This window comes from Oncorhynchus mykiss, chromosome 3, assembly GCF_013265735.2.
Source record: "Oncorhynchus mykiss isolate Arlee chromosome 3, USDA_OmykA_1.1, whole genome shotgun sequence".
Classification (NCBI taxonomy): Eukaryota; Metazoa; Chordata; class Actinopteri; order Salmoniformes; family Salmonidae; genus Oncorhynchus; species Oncorhynchus mykiss.
The window spans coordinates 36316909-36336645 of record NC_048567.1 but is presented as its reverse complement, the minus strand read 5'-3'; the positions used below and the strand labels follow the sequence as shown (position 1 = coordinate 36336645).

The 19737-nt window shown below is 41.3% G+C and overlaps 1 protein-coding gene across 8 annotated transcripts in view; it reads right to left on the bottom strand.

Moving 5' to 3' along the window:
* The window catches only part of phactr4b (phosphatase and actin regulator 4b), a 51004-nt gene extending 31671 nt beyond the window's left edge, over nt 1–19333 (bottom strand). Inside the window, exons 1-2 of one of the 8 annotated variants that reach the window (XM_036973969.1) lie at nt 19151–19333; nt 18808–18931 (exon numbers count right to left, since the gene is read on the bottom strand). The gene's annotated coding sequence lies outside the window, so the exon portion shown is untranslated. Of the gene's footprint in view, nt 1–4952; nt 4975–18807; nt 18932–19150 lie in introns of those variants that run through there. The other 7 variants (XM_036973970.1, XM_036973968.1, XM_036973979.1 and 4 more) reach the window with 7 other exon arrangements.
* Between the last annotated feature and the right edge of the window lie 404 nt (nt 19334–19737).

Here is a 19737-nt window from a genome sequence, read left to right as displayed (position 1 = left end):
CAAGGACTTTTCAAGCACCAAATTCAGGAAATGTCTGATTTTGAAGGTAGGCCGACTATTCATGTAATTTAATTTGAGCTCCAAATTCAAGTAGGCTACTTCTGGCCAATTGTATTGTTTAAAATTGCAGGTGTAACATGGAAAGCAAAATGTATGTCATGTTATTTCATTACCAGATCATATTGTGAATAAGCCCACTAGGCTGTCATTTGTTGTCACTATATATATATAGAATAATGAATAGGACTAGCGGTGGGGTTGCGCAATAGTCTATACAATTAAGCACGATAGACTTGGTTTCCAATCCGAGGAACAATAACATATGAAAACATGAAATTCTCGGTTAATCAAGCAGACAGATGATAAACATAAATTTGCTAGGGATATTAGATCCAACGTGGATCCAGGCACAACGGTTTTCACAGGCTTAATGAATGAGAAACCAAAATATTCTGGATATTCCTTGCGAACACCTTTTTTCCAGCACGTTTGTTGCATCGCATGCACAATCACAACAGATATTAGTCACTTGACTGTCATTCTGAAAATTCCTTCCTGGGTCAGATGGTGTGAAAATATCACGGCGTAACTAAATCAGCTTGCACATCCAACAAGTAATATGCAAAATTATTGAAGAACCGCATAAATTACATTATTGGTTTAGGTTTTAAGTATCAAGGTTCCAAAGACTGTGCCTAAAATAGTGTATAAGAGGTCATACAATAAGTTTTGTAGGGATTCATATGTTGATGTAAAGAATATTTGCTGGTCTGTGGTGCAACCAGACGCTGCACTTGACACATTTATGAAATTGCTTATTCCGGTTACTAATAAGCACACACCCATTAAGAAAATTACTGTAAAAACTGTAAAAATCCCCTTGGATCGATAAGGAATTTAAAAATTGTATGGTTGAGAGGCAAAAGGTATGGCAAATAAATCTGGCAGCCCAACTGATTGGCAAACATACTGCAAATTAAGAAATCATGTGACTAAGCTAAATAAAAATAAACTATACTATGAAAAAGATAAATATAATGAATGATAGTAAAACATTTTTGAGCATCTTAATTTTGGGGGAGAAAAGAGAACTTGGCTCCCTCATTCATTGAATCAGATGGCTCATTTATCACAAAACCCACTGATATTGCTAACTACTTTAATGACTTTTTCATTTGCAAGATAAGCAAACTTAGGGATGACATGCGAGAATCAAAATGTTGACACTTCACATCCAAGCATATCTGACCAAATTATGAAAATAATTCTACTATTGAATTCCCGTAAAGTCAGTGTGGAAGAGGTGAAAACAAATATTGTTGTCTATCAACAACGACAAGCCACCGGGGTCTGACAATCTGACAATATTGCCACATTTGTAATGTAATCCTACTAGAAAGTGTGCGCCCTCAGGATGGGGAGAGAAGCTAAAGTCATTCCGCTTCCCAAGAATAGTCAAGCCCCCCTTACTGACTCAAATAGCCGACCAATCAGCCTGTTACCAACCCTTAGTAAACTTCTGGAAAAAACTGTGTTTGACCACAATGCTATTTCACAGTAAACAAATTCACAACAGACTTTCAGCACACATATAGGGAAGGACACTGAACAAGCACAGCACTTACACAAACGACTGATGATTGGCTGAGAGAAATTAATGATTAAATGATTGTGGGGGCTGACTTGTTAGACTTCAGTGCAGCTTTTGACATTAGAGTTACTTGTCTAACAGAACACAGAGGGTGTTCTTTAATGGAAGCCCATCAAACAATCCAGGTAGAAGCAGGAATTCCCCAGGGTAGCTGTTTAGGCCCGGGCTTTTTTCAATGTTTACTTACGACAACACTTAACAAAGAGATGCAGTTAGTTTCAGAATGGGTAGCAAGGAATAAGTTAGTCCTAAATATTTCCAAAACTAAAAGCATTGTATATGGGACAACTCATTCAATAAACCCTAAACCGCAACTACATCTCGTAATGCATAATATTGAAATAGAGCAAGTTGAGGTGACTAAACTGCATGGAGTAACCCTGGATTGTAAACTGTCATGGTCAAAACATATTGATACAACAGTAGCTAAGATAGGGAGAAGTATGTCCATGATAAGACGCTGCACTGCCTTCTTAACACTGTCAACAAGGCAGGTCTTACAGGCCCTAGTTTTGTCGCACCTGGACTACTGTTCAGTCGTGTGGTCAGATGCCACAAAGAGGGACTTGGGAAAATTGCAGTTGGCTCAGAACAAGGCAGTACAGCTGGCCTTTAAAAATACACGGCGAACTAACAATAATGACATGCATGTCAAATTCTCATGGCACAAAGTGGAAGACAGATTTACTTCCTCATTACATGTTTTTGTAAGAAGCTGAAGGTACCCAGCTGTCTGTTTAAAATATTAGCACACAGTTCGGACACCCATGCATACCCCACAAGACATGCCACCAGAGGTCTCTTCACAATCCCCAAGTCCAGAACAGACTATGGGTGGCGCACAGTACTACATAGAGCCATGACTAGATGGAACTCTATTCCACATCAGGTAACTGATGCAAGCAGTAGAATCAGATTTAAAAAGCAGGTAAAAATACACCTTATGGAACAGCGGGGACTGTGAAGTGACAAACATAGGCACAGACACATGCATACACAGACACGATAACATACACACATATACTCATGGATTTCACATATGTGGTAGTGGAGTATGGGCCTGAGGGCACACACTTAGTGTGTTGTCAATTCAGTAATGAATGTATTGTAAATGTTTTTAAAATTGTATAACTGCCTTAATTTGCTGGGCCTTAGCAGCAGCTAATGGGGATCCATAACAAATACAAGGTAAGGCGACTCTTTCGGTAATCAACAGCTTTGTAACAAGTTATCCAGTGTAGGAAATCCTCACTGGTACCTTAGTTTATAGAAAGACCCATAAATTCAATTTCTTGAATTGGGGGGGGGGGGGGGGGGGGTAGTGGATAGTTATATATTGGGATATTATTATATGATATATTGTACCATTTTGACAAATCATTTTTGTGAGTTTGCTTTACCTGCACCGACATGTCATAACTTGCTCTCAATTTTCTTTTTATAGGGAGCCAATTTGTTTTCAGCACTTTTATTTAACTGATCAAAACTTCTCATGGTACTCATCTCTGCAGCAGACATGGAGACCAATATGTTTGTAACATCGAATTGCAATAAAATCACAGTATTGAATTGCAATACATATAATACTGTGTGAGTCGCAATACATATTGAATTGGCAGACACACTTGCAATCATAAATGCATGAACACAGTCACACACAGCCATTACCTAGGCTAATAGTCTGTCTAGGACTCAGCTATGCAGAGGGTTCTACTGCTCACACACACACTTCCCATCATCAGGCTACCATTTAATATGACTGATTACTCTCTTTCAGAAGCACCATTACCCCTTATGAGTTTCTATTGCTGTATGAGTGTAGGAACAAGGCTTCACTTTTCAACCACAAAAGGAAGCTAAAAGGGTAAAGGAATGAAACTGAACAAGTGGCAGTGACACCAGATAAGCCCCATCCTTTCCTTGAGTTCAGAGCCTGGGCTAAATGTACTGGACTTTTAGCATTGAATGACAGGCAGTCACTGAATTATTGGACAAGGTGCAAAAGCACACACACACCACAGAGGCAGCAGACGTCAGGGTGGTTGAAGATGACGTTTCTCACACTCCTGACTCGCCCAGTACCACTGCTAGGTGAGTCACAGCAGAATCTGGAGCAGAGTGGCGAGCATTTCCCGATCTTAGAAAAGTGTGTGTGTGTGATCTTATACATCTCGTTATGCCCTCATATTTATTCTCAGCCTTTGAATGCATCACTGCATGTCATTTGTGCTCTCTCCCTCCATCGCCCTCTCCTTCTCATACTCACAGCACACCCTCAGGATGGTGCTTGTGGAAAAGGGATGAAAATGTTTCCCTTTTGAGTTAACAGTCTCACATCTGGGCGATAACGCTGAGCTCAATCAATGCTTTTCAGCGTCGCCACAAGTCTCACTGTGTCAAAGTCAGACAGTCCATAGATTTTAATCACTCACTCTTCCACCACAGCGATGCCAGATATGTGTCAAAGACAAGTGGTGTATAACACGTCAGTCTCCAGTCCGACTACACCTGACCTCACACGGACTGTCAAGCAGGAGGGTGCGAGACCTGGCACACACATTGGTCGGTGATAGTCCTGACTAATTAGAGACCGTAATGATTTCCACCGTGGTGAGTAGCCGATTGAATCGATCCTGATGAACTCCGGGTCAGTGGTTGTCTTATAACTCATTCTGATCAGTTCCGACTGATATGAAAGATTCTCTTGCCGTAGCAAACAACCTGAAGTGACCCGCAGACTAAACCCACAACTCTTTACAACCAACACAGACTAAACCTACAACAACTCTTCCTCGGAGGTTACTTTTAAGTCCTGCTATTGCCTGCACCCCTCTCCACACACACACACTCACACCTATCCCCCCTCCACAGTCAACAAGTACCAGGCATCACAGGTCAGAAAGCACAGGTCAGGAGGAATCACAAACTTGTTGTTGCTTGAGTCACTACTATATAATCATTTGTAGAGTGCACCACTTCACTGGCTGGCACTCCACTAGCGATGATTCAATTACAAAGCGAGCGGAAACGGGAGCAGTTGGCTTGGTTATGTGATCTTTAAATAGCAGCCCAGCCCACCTCCTCTCACTGCAGGGTTGCTTGGGTTTTTGGGAACAAATAGCCGCAAATAAAGTAGAGGAAAAATAGTTATCCCCAGTTCTCTACGCTTCACGAAGCCAACACTGAGCTCAGCCTATGACATGCATCTAGCGCTACACATCTAGAAGTAGATATGCATTACCAAGCACTGCAGTTGTCCAGAACCAGAGCTTAAAGCAGGTGGACCCAGTGCCATACTCACTGCTCTGGAAGGGCCTTTATGACAGATCTCTCCCCGGTCAAAGGTGTCTCGGAGCTGGGTGCGCAGTGGCAGACATACAGCCTCTCTGGTCCCTCTCGTGCGAATCTCTCCGATCAGCACCGCTCCCCGGCCCCCCCTCTCGGATACGGACAGAAGATAGAGTCTGTTCTCAATCCGGGCCAGCTACACGTCATCACCGCGCCTACCCCAGAATAGCACTACTCACCACAGGGACTTATGGCCCACTTTCCCAAGGAGCCCAAAATGCTCCTCTCCTCTGAAAAACTTTACTTCTCTCCACCTGTTTAGAGCACTGTTCAACAGTAAGCTAGTGCAAATGGACCTTTGAAATTCACTGTTCTTCGGTCACTACGAACAATGAGAATGTGTTTTTATCCTCTGCCCAAAAGGCAGAAGTAAGGACTCCACTCAATGTGGTATGTGGAAGTGAAGTTCCTGATTACAGTACATACAGTAGACAAGTTCTCTGGCTTGGACAGTTGTCATGTATCAGCATAATCTAGCTTGAAACCACACCTTTTGCATGGTCAGTATTTTCACACAGCCATCTCCCAAGCTCCCTGCATCCCATATTTCCGTCCTCGTGCCTAAATGCACTTCCACTGTTAAAGCCAGTGAGTCCGCAGTCTCCGCACCCTCACCCCTGCTAGTGGACTAAGATGAGGGGTGAATAGAGTACATTAACTGACAGCGTTTCCGTTAGCCGGTAAAAATAAATACATGAAAAGCTGATAAAAATGCTCGGATAAATAATGCTTTTTAATTCATTGGTGTAAATACCAGTCGATGAAAATAAATTTCACCGCCATGCTTATCGGTCTATAGGTTAGTGTAATTAAATTGGCCTGTGTATTCGTTAGTTATCATGCATCTTATTTATCCAACACAACTATCATACGCACACGCATACAGAGCCTATTTTGAGTGGGATTTCTTCTGCAGCTCATCAGCTGGTTGCTGCTAGAGTAAAACATGTACTTTTATAAGCCATTCATTGCGCCACAAATCCAAATCGCATGTTTAAAACTGTTTTATTGCACACTTAAAAAGAGCTAAAAAAAACAACAATTCTAAACTGGTAATTGAAGCATGCCTCCCATTCAACATTCAAGTGCAGGCAACAGCCTATTAGTGCGTCACCCATCACTGCAATAGGAGCTGGAGGCAGTATGCATTTTGAAAACATACTTAATTATTTGAAACCTTTTTCAAACCGCTTACTGTGAGGAACTATAGTTTAAATATTATAATTCGCAATGGATATACATTTTCTTTTAAATAAACACTTTCCTACATTTCCTGTGCAGCAGGCCAGGTACTTCTATGCATGCTCAGGTGTGCGCACACTACCTCAACATTACCCTCACTAGCATGAACTAAATACAGGTACAGACTGTGTGTGGAATATTATTTAAGACCGAGACTCTCTCCAATTATAACCCAACATTGCAGAGTTATGTGCATCCTTTCAAGCACACCCTTCTCATTAACCTGTGGCGAGTTATTCACCATTTTTGATGAAGAAATAAGGTTTTATAAGTAGGATGGTTAAGTAAAGAGCAAAATGATTGATTATTATTATATTATTATTTGTGCCCTGGTCCTATACACTGTGTGCACAATTATTAGGCAAACTGTATTCCTCATGATTCATTTTATTGTTGAACAAACACAATGCTCTCAGTCAATCCAAAATGTTATTGAACCTCAAACCTGAATGTTTAACAAAGGAAAAGTGAGTTTTCATCTTTCTCAGGGGAATATATAAGTGTGCACAATTATTAGGCAACTATTAGTGTGCATCATTATTAGGCAACTAAATTACAAAAATAATTTATTCCAACTCACTTGTTTATTCTCAATTTTTAGAGTAAGTGTAACAAATAACACAAAATGATAATTAAATAAAATTTTTGGCCTTTCAAAAACCAATAAAGCCACCCTTCTTTTCAATAACTGCCATGAGCCTTCCACATCCTTAGAGTCTGTCAGTTTCTTGATCTGTTCACGATCAACTTTCGCTGAAGCAGAAACCACAGCCTCCCAAATGCTGTTCAAATAGATGTATTGTCTTCTCAAATGTAAGATTTATAGTGAGGGAAGGGCCCACAAGTTCTCAATAGGATTTAAGTCAGGTGAGGAAGGGGGTCAGGTCATTATTCGGGCATCTTTGAGGCCTTTAATGGCTAGCCAGCAGTGGAGTACTTGGATACATGTGATGGAGCATTGTCTGCATCCTGTACTCAGTTATGTTTCTATCTGGGTTGTTATCTTCATACCAGAGAAACCTTAAGTAATCTCTGTGATCCTCACGTAAACCAAAACAGTAATACATTTGTTGCACATCTGCCGTTAGTGCAATGCAATCCTTGCGGAAACGCATTAGGACACCCAAGAGTGTGTTTAAGTTTGGACCACTGAGCGGAACATCGTTAAGTTACACGCCTTGACACTTAGCACTGGAGTCAAATACTACTCTTATTTGTTCAGGCCTTTGTGGATGGTAAACACCAAATTTGGGCAGATACCAACGTTCTTTGTCTCCCTCTAGTGGCTGTGAAGGTTCGGCTTGGTCGTTATCCAGCATCTTTTGCATGAAGTCAATAAAATGACGCTTCAGGTCAGGCTTTCTGTCTAAAGTCCTGCGAAGTGATGCGAGACGGTTCATGGCCTGCTCCCTGTTATTTAGGAAGGCGACGTCTAGTAGGGCGAAAGGGTAGTGGAGCCACCCAGTTGTTTCCATCATCCTGGAAAACCTGTTTGTCCATAATGTCCAAGAAGGCTTTGTCCTCCACTGATGGTGCTGGTTTATCATCGTCTTGTGTTTTGTTGAACACGGAACATCCCAGGCTGTCTGTGTTCACAGTTGTGCTTGGATCTCTCGAGTGCACTGTAGAGGGAGAGATGTGTTTCTGAGCTACGCTGTTGTAGTTCTCTTTTACCTGGATGATGTCAGGGCAAGGGCTCAGATAGGATGTGCAACCATTTTGAAGTATGTTTGTCCTGAACACGTTAACATTGGCTGGTCGGTGAGCCGTTCCCAGACAGACCTCACCCACGATGACCCACCCGAGGTCGAGTCGCTGTGCATAAGGAGTGTCGTGGGCCCCATTGATTTGCTCTCGTACCTTGTGTACCCTTAAGATGTCTCGTCCTAAGAGCAGGAGGATGGGGGTGTCTGGGTCCGCAGCTGGAATTTTGTCCATAACTGGTTGCAGATGGGGATGATGATACGCAATGTCGGGGGAGGGACTCTCCATCATATCGTCTGGCATCATATCACACTCTATCAGAGTAGGGAGAGTGAGATGCATGTGTCCATCTATAGACTCCACCATGAAGTTGACGGCTCTCCTGCCTGAAGTCTCTGTTACCCCAGGACACGTCTTCATGGTGTATGGAGTAGAGTTGTCATTGATGTTGAAGAGATTGAAAAACTCTTGTCTTGGCAAGAGATTTGCTACTCTGTTCATCAAGCACTACATACATTTTGACAGCTTTCTCTCTTTTCCCAGCCGATAAGCTTTGACTAGGCATAATTTTGAACATGATCTTGGATTAACTGCCTCAACACAGATCTCCGTACACTGAGTTGACTGACAGAAGAGCATCGTCACCTTGCTCTCTGCCATGCTCTGTCTCTGCTGTAGCGGTGTCTGTATTTGAAGGGGCTGGGCCTGGATGCAGAGCAGCAAGATGTCTGTCGCTGTCGCACTCAGAGCACTTGATTGACACCTTACAGTCTTTAGCTCTGTGCTGAGTTGACCCACAACATTGTAAACAAATGCCATTCTCTTTGAGATATGATTTGCGCTCATCTAGAGTTTTGTATCTAAACCCACAACACTTTAAGAGTATGAGGCTTGTTATGTATTGGGCAGTGATGGTCAAGGTTTTGTCTTACTGGGTTTGGTTTGGTGATCTGAGGTCTCAGATGACATCCGTTTTGTATACAGTCACAGGTGTCTTGCTGCTGTACCTGGCAGGTTTCTCACTTTTCATAGACACCTGGTTAGTTGAGGTGTAGACGGTGAAACTGGGGTCATTTCTAATTTTCGCCTAGGTTCCTGATGAATCTCGAGAAGAACGAGAATGGTGGGAATGCTACCCGATAGTCCTCCTTGTATTTGGATCCATGTGCAATCCATTTTCTTGTAAACTGAATGGAAGTTTCTCTACTATAGGGTTTACCCCCCGAGATGTGTCCAGATAAGCGAGGCCTGGAAGGTACCCTTCTACTTTAGCACACTCCAGTTTGAGAAGAATGTAACCTAGTTCTCTTTGTTTGTGATTGTCTTTGTTAGCCAGTTTTGGAAAATCATCAATTTTCTTCAACAGTGCATCCTCGATCACTTCGGGTGTACCATAGCACTCTTCTAGTCGTTGCCAGACCATGTTAAGTCCTGCTGTTGCGTTGAAAATATGGACAGATCTAATTCTGTTTGCTTGCTCAGACGACTCTGCCCATAGCCACTTGGTAATTAGATCTAACTCTTCCCTGGCTGATAAATTCAAGTCTCTGGTCGCATTGAGAAAGGATGCTTTCCATGCCCAATAATTTTCAGGGCGATCATCAAACTTCAGGAGTCTCACGGCGTAGGAGATACTTGATGAGGTCTGGTGCCACTTGTGACTCAGGGAAGCTTTGTGTGTGACTGGAAGTGGGCTTGCTTTCCATTTCCACCATGCTTCTGTTCATTTCTTTTGAACGGAGAGTCTCTGCTCATATTCTGTTTGCTACTTTCTGGATTATGGAATGTAGCTGGGTCAACACGAAGCTCGTTTCTCCACTTCAAATGGAAGTTCAGCAAAGTAGGGCCTAGCATGTTGTTGCACATACTCACATGTACGTTGGACTGGACTTAAGGGCTGTGTCCCTGTGTCTAGTTCTTTGCGAAGCTCTCTGCGTTCTGATTCTACGGTTTCTTCAAAGGCTGCAGCTTCAGCCAATGCAGCAGCAGCTGTTCTCTCAAATTGGAGAACATATAAACTTGCCTCGAGGTCAGCTTTTTTGCTTAAAAAAGCTGGCCTCTATTTCTGCCTTTTGTTTCACCATAGAAGATTCCTTCTCAGCATAGGAGGCTTGTGCACGCGCTGCTGCAGAACTCGCCGTTGAGGATCTGCTTGACTGTTTTGATGACCTTGATCTTGTAGATTGAGACTTGGTCCCAATGTGCTGAAGAGGCTCCTCCATCTCTCTCTGTCGAACTCTTGGCTCTGCTTGTTGTACCGTAGACTGCTGGTCTTCCCTAGGAACAGAGGCTTTGTTGGCTGTTGAACGTAGAAACAAAACCACCGTGTATGGTTATTCTTGAGCTTGAGCCCACTGTGCTGTTTTTTCACTATTTTGCCCTTGAGTTGCGTTCTCATGCAAAACTAGACAGATAGCTAACAACTAAGTCTTCAATAAAACTCACAAGGCGTGACTTTTCTTGAATTAATACATTGAAAACGTTTATGTTGTGAAACTGCAAAATACAGAAAAGAATATACTTTAGTATTCAATTCACACCGACATACTATAGCTGTACATTATACATTTGAAGTTGCATAAATACAAAGCACGTGCTAAGGTACCATGCATCTGGCATGATGCCAAACCATATAGCTAATTGTTACTCATATGGTAATTGGCTTACTCCTTTCATTACAGTAATAATGTACAACCATCTATGTAGAATAACAAAGCATATTACACTAGAAACAGTAACAAAACTCCAGTATATTTTACAATTCGTATGCATGAGCATGAGCAAAGAAATACAGCTAACGACATACATGAAAGGCATTGCAATTTGTGTGAGTAAATGCAACCAACCAACATTGATATGTAAGCAACTCTATCAATAACAAGATTATCACCATTAGCTAAATGCTTGAATTGAACTTAACAAACAAATATTTTCCAAGGCTGAAGCGTGACAAGAAATAACTACACTGAAAGACCTGCACCGTTCAACGCTGTAGCGTTGTTTTTAGCTGCTTCTATGCGTGCAGAACAAATTCTCTACTTCCTGTTTGCGTAGTCTTTAAGTACCAGAAAGCTCCACTAGGGGGCGAATAACACCATGGAACACAATGAAAATACATTTTAACCATTGTAATAAAATAATCTGTTACCTTCTAACAGGATGGCAGCACACCTTGATATAAAGGTGTTATTCACTTTCGCCACACTCTCCCTCATTTCACAAATACATATCACCTGAAAATGATGAAATCCAATAAGCATTCAAGTTTATATGATTTGGAGTTGGAAAATGTGCATAGAAATAATGATAATATCAGAATACTCACTTGCAGTTGTGCACGCAGTGTAAGAGCTCATTGTCACTTCCCACAAGCCGGGTTGTGACAAACTCACACTCCTTCTTATGTTTAATAAATGTATCGTATAGTGTGTGTGTGTGGCAGGCTTACAATGATGGCAAAAACATTTGAGAGTGAGCTGACCCTGGTGCTAGAAGGGTACGCAGCTCGAGGTAGAATGTTTGAAGGTGTACGGGACAAAACTTTTGGGAACCACTGGTATAGAGCAATGATTTCCTCTGTTAAAAAGCTTTTCCTTGACAAAAACCTTTTCTTTCTCCAAGAGGCATGTTTAATCACATGTCCACAAAGTGCATTTGATGGCTGAGCCTGTATCACGATTAAATGATGTAACAAAAAAACAAAAAAATAAGTTAAAAAACTTCCAAAACCCTGGACCTCTTGGGAATTCCTCACTGACAAGTTGGATTGTAATAACAGTGGTTTGAAAGTAAACGTTCTGCAATAACAGTTTGATACCTTAGAAGTGAGTGAAAAGGAAATAAAATAAAAAATAATAAATTAGTCTTGCCTTTTCCCTTCCTCACCAAGTATATCTAATTGACTGGGGATTTAAAATATCCAGATATCTACTAGATCCAGAGAGGATACAGTTGAAGTCAGAAGTTTACATACGCTTAGGTTAGAGTCATTAAAACTCGTTTTTCAACCACTCCACAAATATCTTGTTTACAAACTATAGTTTTGGCAAGTCGGTTAGGACATATACTTTGCACATGACACAAGTAATTTCCCCAACAATTGTTTACAGACAGATTATTTCACTTATAATTCACTGTATCACAATTCCAGTGGGTCAGAAGTGTACAGTCGTGGCCAAAAGTTGAATGACACAAATATAAATTTTCACAAAGTCTGCCTCAGTTTGTATGATGGACATTTGCATATACTCCAGAATGTTGTGAAGAGTGATCAGATGAATTGCAATTAATTCCAAGTCCCTTTTTGCCATGCAAATGAACTGAATCCCCAAAACATTTCCACTGCATTTCAGCCCTGCCACAAAAGGACCAGCTGACATGTCAGTGATTCTCTCGTTAAACACAGGTGTGAGTGTTGACGAGGACAAGGCTGGAGATCACTCTGTCATGCTGATTGAGTTCGAATAACAGACTGGGGGCTTCAAAAGGAGGGTGGTGCTTGGAATCATTGTTCTTCCTCTGTCAACCATGGTTACCTGCAAGGAAACACGTGCCGTCATCATTGCTTTGCTCAAAAAGGGCTTCACAGGCAAGGATATTGCTGCCAGTAAGATTGCACCTAAATCAACCATTTATCGGATCATCAAGAACTTCAAGGAGAGCGGTTCAATTGTTTTGAAGAAGGCTTAAGGGCACCGAAAAAAGTCCAGCAAGCACCAGGACCGTCTCCTAAAGTTGATTCAGCTTGCTCAGTAAGGGCAGCAGGCAGGTGTGAGTGCATCTGCATGCACAGTGAGGCGAAGACTTTTGGAGGATGCCTGGTGTCAAGAAGGGCAGCAAAGAAACCACTTCTCTCCAGGAAAGACATCATGGAGAGACTAATATTCTCAAAAGGTACAGGGATTGGTCTGCTGAGGACTGGGGTAAAGTCATTTTCTCTGATGAATCCCCTTTCCGATTGTTTGGGGCATCCGGAAAAAAAGCTTGTCCGGAGAAGACAAGGTGAGCGCTACCATCAGTCCTGTGTCATGCCAACAGTAAAGCATCCTGAGACCATTCATGTGTGGATTTGCTTCTCAGCCAAGGGAGTGGGCTCACTCACAATTTTGTCTAAGAACACAGACATGAATAAAGAATGGTACCAACACATCCTCAGAGAGCAACTTCTCCCAACCATCCAGGAACAGTTTGGTGACAAACAATGCATTTTCCATCATGATGCAGCACCTTGCCATAAGGCATAAGTGATAACTAAGTGGCTCGGGGAACAAAAAGTCGATATTTTGGGTCCATGGCCAGGAAACTCCCCAGACCTTAATCCCATTGAGAACTTGTGGTCAATCCTCAAGAGGCGGGTGGACAAACAAAACCCCACAAATTCTGACAAACTCAAAGCATTGATTACACCTGATGTTTATTAACAGTGAGAATCGCAGAAAGGTGAACTTAACTAAACGACTGAGAGTTTTGACTGTGTGATATTAGATTGCTTCTTGTGTAAATATTTTCTGTCTGGATTTTAATGATTTGTACGTACAAAACACAGTCAAAACTCTCAGTCGTTTAGTTCACCATTCTGCGATTCTCACTGTTAATAAACATCAGGCGTTTCAACACAACGGCTCTTTATGTCATCATTTGATCTGGTCAGTCAACGCCAATTTTTTTTCCCTAAAGTAATCTAGTATCATTTCATTTCAGGCTGCCATCAGTCAGGATGTGGGCCAGAAGTTAATTGACATGATGCCAGGGCGGATTGCAGAGGTCTTGAAAAAGAAGGGTCAATATTGCAAATATTGACTCTTTGCATCAACTTCATGTAATTGTCAATAAAAGCCTTTGACACTTATGAAATGCTTGAAAATATACTTCAGTATTCCATAGTAACATTTGACAAAAATATCTAAAAAGACACTGAAGGAGCAAACTTTGTTGAAATTTATATTTGAGTCAGTGAAAACTTTTGGCCGCGACTGTACATACACTAAATTGACTGTGCCTTTAAATAGCTTGGAAAATTCCAGAAAATGATGTCATGGCTTTAGAAGCTTCTGATAGGCTAATTGACATATTTGAGTCAATTGGAGGTGTAGCTGTGGATGTATTTCAAGGCCTACCTTCAAACTCAGTGCCTATTTGCTTGACATCATGGGAAAATCAAAAGAAATCAGCCAAATTCTCAATTGTAGGCCTCCAGAAATCTGGTTCATCCTTGAGAAAAATGTCCAAACGCCTAAAGGTACCACGTTTCTGCATTGTCGGAACTAGAAGCACAAGCATTTCACTACACTCGCATTAACATCTGCTAACCATGTGTATGTGACAAATAAAATTCTCAAGCAGGTTTTCATCAAAGATCTCTCTGTACATTGCTCTGTTAATCTTTCGCTCAATCCTGACTAATCTCCCAGTCCCTGCCACTGAAAAACATCCCCAAAGCATGATGCTGCCACCACTATGCTTCACTGTAGGGATGGTGCCAGGTTTCCTACAGACGAGACGCTCGACATTGAGTTCAATCTTGGCTTCATCAGACCAGAAGATCTTGTTTCTCATGGTCTGACAGTCCTTTAGTTGCCTTTTGGCAAACTCCAAGCGAGCCGTCATGTGCCTTTTACTGAGGAGTGGCTTCCGCCTGGAAGAGTGTTGCAGAGACGGGATAATCTTCCAGAAGGACAACCATCTACACAGAGGAACTCTGGAGCTCTGTCAGAGTGACCATCGGGTTCTTGGTCACCTACCTGACCAAGGCCCTTCTCCCCCAATTGCTCAGTTTGGCCGGGCGGCCAGCTCTAGGAACAGTCTTGGTGGTTCCAAACTTCTTCCATTTAAGAATGATGGAGGCCACTGTGTTCTTGGGGATCTTCAATGCTGCAGACATTTTTTGGTACCCTTCCCCAGATCTGTGCCTTGACATAATCCTGTCTCGGAGCTCTACGGACAATTCCTTCTACCTCGTGGCTTGGTTTTTGCTCTGACATACAGTCAACTGTGGGACCTTGTATAGACAGGTGTGTGCCTTTCCAAATCATGTCCAATCAATTCACCACAGGTGGACTCCAAGTTGTAGAAGCATCTCAACGATGATCAATGGAAACAGGATGCACCTGAGCTCAATTTAGAGTCTCATAGCAAAGGGTCTGAACAGGTACTTCTGTTATTTATTCTAAAAATCTGTTTTCACTTTGTCATTAAGGGGTATCGTGTGTAGATTGATGAGGAAAAACAATTTAAGCTGTTTTAAAATAAGGCTATAACTTAACAAAATGTGGAAAAAGGGAAAGGGCCTGAATTCTTCCTGAATGCACTGTACAACCTCCCCAATCACTCGTACATTTAGCTTCTTCCTTAGCTAGAGTGACAACCAAATGACGGGGATTAAAGGTACATTTACTAATGGTGACATATGTAAAAATTGAGAATCAATAAAACAATGAATGCGAAGAATTGGCGGGATACAGCTAAACCATTCTGGAGAGAGACACCTATATCGTCGCCACACACCCCTCCCCTTCTTGTCTCAACTTTTAAATGATAATAAAAAGACACATTACCTTCACAAGTATTTTAGATGCTTTTCACTGACAGCCGCAATGCAATAGTCAGCTATGCCTATTGCCACTCACGATGCCCAAATAGGCACAGGCCTACGAACTTGTACCTCCACAGCTATTTTTTTCAGGAGGCTAATGATGCTCGACTCCGCAGGCTAAGTCATGCTTTCTGATGAAGTATTTTGAATTATTTTATTTATTTCTGTATAGTAAATAATTTTATTTTGGCAAATGTATTTCCATTTACTTCCCCAATGGACCCACCACTATGCCATTTCTTTCCTGTTCTATTGGTTTTCATATCAACTTTATTTTGTTGTCCAGAAAACAAAAGCCACAATCCCATTCATATTAGCAAGCCATCTGAGTTGTTGTATCTTTAGATTCACCCTCTTTCAAAGTTTCTAACAGAGCTTTTCATCTCTGCTATCAGGTGTACTGTTTAAAATGGGGTTTTCCCGCAAATTGAATTGTGGCCAATTTTTTAAAAGGATGTTTTATTGTCTGCTTCATTACGAGTTGCATCTTCTGTTAAAATGCATTACCATAATCTAAATGTGATTTCTGTCATTCTGAGAACCGTGTGTGGACGCCCTAATGGGTTATGCACACAATGCACACAATGTGTCAGGTACATTTCTCAAAATGTCCGGTCACGTTGTATGGCACAACATTTTGCCCAGCTGATGGGTTAAGCATCCTGCTCTGCTTATAATGGCCCATTACCCATTGCAGTGCATTCCAATAGGATGTGGTGAGCACTGCAAGAGCACTGAGACAGCTTTTTCACAGGCAAATTAACTTCAAGACCTCTCAAGCCCAAATAGTCAGCATCAGATAATGAGATACAGTTTTATGGGGCAGGTATTGGAGGTGGCTAACACAGACAGTACAGACACACGGGAACAATGGAGCAGAGGTCTGACACTCTTCCTCTATCTGTCTCCAAGAGGGTGAACTTGTTGTTGTATCTTGCCATACCCACACAGCCTTTAACTGAAATTCCCAGCAATACAACTGGAAGTCAGGTAGAGTAAGTCCTCCTTCTGAGTTTGGTTTGCATAAAGTTGTGAGTTTCACTCTGGGGGGGGGGGGGGGGGGGGGGGGGGGTGTCCCTTTCCACAGAAATGAAGAAACCTTCCTATTAAGTTGTTTGGAAAAAAACTTTTGGAATAGGAAAGGGCAAGGTTTGAAAAGGGTACAAGAATTTTGGTCATATATTTATCTTATATTTGTCCACACAATTGACCCGACCAATAAGAGAAATTTGTAAATCCCGCCATCTATCCAATTCTTCCCCAACCTTTTTGAGAAGTGGAGTATAGTTCAGTTGATATGTCTTAATAGTTTCAGAAGGAATTTGCAATCCAAGATATGTCATTTTCTGTGGTTTCCAAGAAAACGTCTGGGTTAAGATTGGGATCTGCATAGCTGCCCTGTTAAAAGGCATTAGTATACTCTTTGATAGGTTTATATTATATCCTGAAAAGGTACCATATTCTTTCAGGATGTCAACTAATGCTCGGAGTGAAATTTCTGGTTCAGTGAGGTAATGCAAAATTTCATCGGCATATAGCAAGACCAGATGTTCACACCCACCTATACGAACACCATGGATGGATGGATGAGATCTAAAAGCTTCTGCCAGTGGCTCTATAGCCAAAGAAAAAAGGAGAGAACTAGCGGGACAACCCTGTCTTGTTCAACGTGAGAGAGAGGTAATTCTCTACATAATGCAAAATATTAAATAATCTGATTATCAGGAGATGAGCGGTTTCTTACAAAGCCTGTTTGGTCCATATCAACCAAGTCCGGAAGAACCTTATCCAGTATAAGAGCTATGAGTTTCGCAAAAATCTTATATGAAGTGTTCAGAGATATTGGTCTATACGACCCACAAAGCAGAGGATCTTTCCCAGGTTTTAACAAAACTGTGATCAGTGCCTGTTCAAGTGTGTCTGGGAGATTTTCTGTCTCTATGGCAAAATTAAACATACTGCAAAGAGGCTCAATTAGTTTGGGTAAAAAGGATCGATGGATTCCCTATTCAATTCTGTCTAACCCTGGTGATTTTCCCCCAGCAGTGTTGAAAATGGATTCCCTAATTTCCTCTGATGTAATCTCTTTCTCCAAGTGCTCTCTATCCTCATCAGTTAAAGTTTTTACATTGAGATTGTTCAAAAACGTATGCATTGTGGCAGGGACATCCCCTTCAGACTTGTACAATGTTTCATAAAACTCCCTTAAAGACTAGATTAATTTCCTCAGGACTGTGAACAACTGTGTTATTGGGTAGCTTAATAGAGCTAATAACTCTACTAGCATCGTCTCGTCATATCTGCCAAGCAAGCAACTTTCATGCTTTATCTCCATGTTCGCAGTAGTTTTGTTTTCCTAAGAGCATTTTCCAATTTATGGGTCATCAGGGTGTTATATTCCAATCGTTTTGAGTCTAATTTTTGTAGAGTTGAGTTGTCAAATGTTACACTGTGTTCATTTTCCAGATCACTAATTTCATTCTCCAACGAATTTACTTGAGCCTTATACATCTTACGAGCACCTGAACTAAAGGATATGATTTGCCCCCTCAGATATGCAAGGAGAGCTTCCCATAAAATTAGGGGGGAGGCAGAGTTGTTATTGGTGCTAAAGAAATATGTCTGAGTGTTCAGAAATGTTACAAATGTTGGATTATTTAGTAAGTATGTGCCAAATTATGTGTCCATCTTGAGGGTGGCTGTGCTCTACTGACTGGTACTGAAGCCAGCAGGGCAGAATAATCTGATATACATCTACTACTACATCTACCCAGTAGTTAAACTTCCTTTGGCTGCAGGAATAAGCAGGAATAAGAGATGCTCTTATTCTCCATGGACTTTACAGTGTCCCAAAACTTTTGGGAGTTAGAGTTACAGGATGCACATTTCTGTTTGAAAAAGCTAGCCTTTGCCTTCCTGATTGACTGCGCATGTTGGCATAGCCTATTCATATACTCAGTTTAGCCTATTGTGCATATCAAAGGAAGCCGCAGCAACATTTCTAACTGTTGCTAATGGCTGAACAGTGGGCAAATGATGGACCTTCAGAAAACCAACCGCATAGATAGCTATAGCGGTTGTTTTCAAACTAATTAAGTAGCCAACAAGTTCTGGTTAACCTACTTAGCAACTGGCTATTTCGTCAACTGTAGCCTATCATTCTTGCAACAAAAAAAACGAATTGAATAGACAACGCAGTTGTAATCAACCCACAGGGATGAAAAATAGTCACCACATATCTAAAAATCACAAACAGCAGCCTGTAGCTCACCTCTTTGTAGGAGAAAGAGACTTGCTAATTGCTACCCAGTGTAACATCACCGCTCCATCCCACTGATAACATCTAGAGAGCATCATCACGCGCATCCATTGTGCTTGAACGCCAACAGAGCAATCTATGGAGATCAAGCCAAGGTGGAAAATACACAATCACTGATTTAACCGGTAAAAACAAAATAAATACTAATAAAAAATGTCATTTGTGAAAAAGTTATTACAAATCTATATTTTCAATGGCAATGGAATTGTCTCAGTGATTGCCAAGTTAAAAACACGTTCATTGTGTTTTGCAGGGAATTATTCCATCTCTGTTTATATACCATGTTACTTCATACCTACTTCATACCTTCTCTCCTGACTCATGAATTGCCCTCCTCTTGTTTGGAAATCGGTTATAGTCGATTTAATATAGCTAGAATATAGCTAGGCTACTCAGCCATTTCCTCACCAAACACTTTTTCCCAGTCCCCCATCGAAACTTTTTTTTTTACCGGAATGACCGGAAACAACCTGGAGGGCATTTCGGTAGTAGTAGTTCTTGTGTAAAACCGCAGCCAAGAGCATCTCAATGGCCTACTATGTGTGGTAGTCGCAAATCGAATCTGCCTTGGATTAAAAATACTTCAATACCCAGCAAGCATTGTAAGGAAAATGGTCCAAGCGCACTGTTTTAACTGTTTTCGTAATCTAAAAGCATTGATGTTCCTAAATGAAATAACGCATTACAGCTGACTGTTAAAATACAGTATTCTTTGTTTCAATGTGAGCGATGTTTAATTCAATATTTTCACATTTTTATCATCACTAAAGACCATAATAATATGCTGGTAACTGGTCTCATAAGCTTTCAGAGCAACTTGAGCACACATGGAGCATGGACAACTCTAAAGATAATGATGAGTCAAGATTGAAATATTTGTAT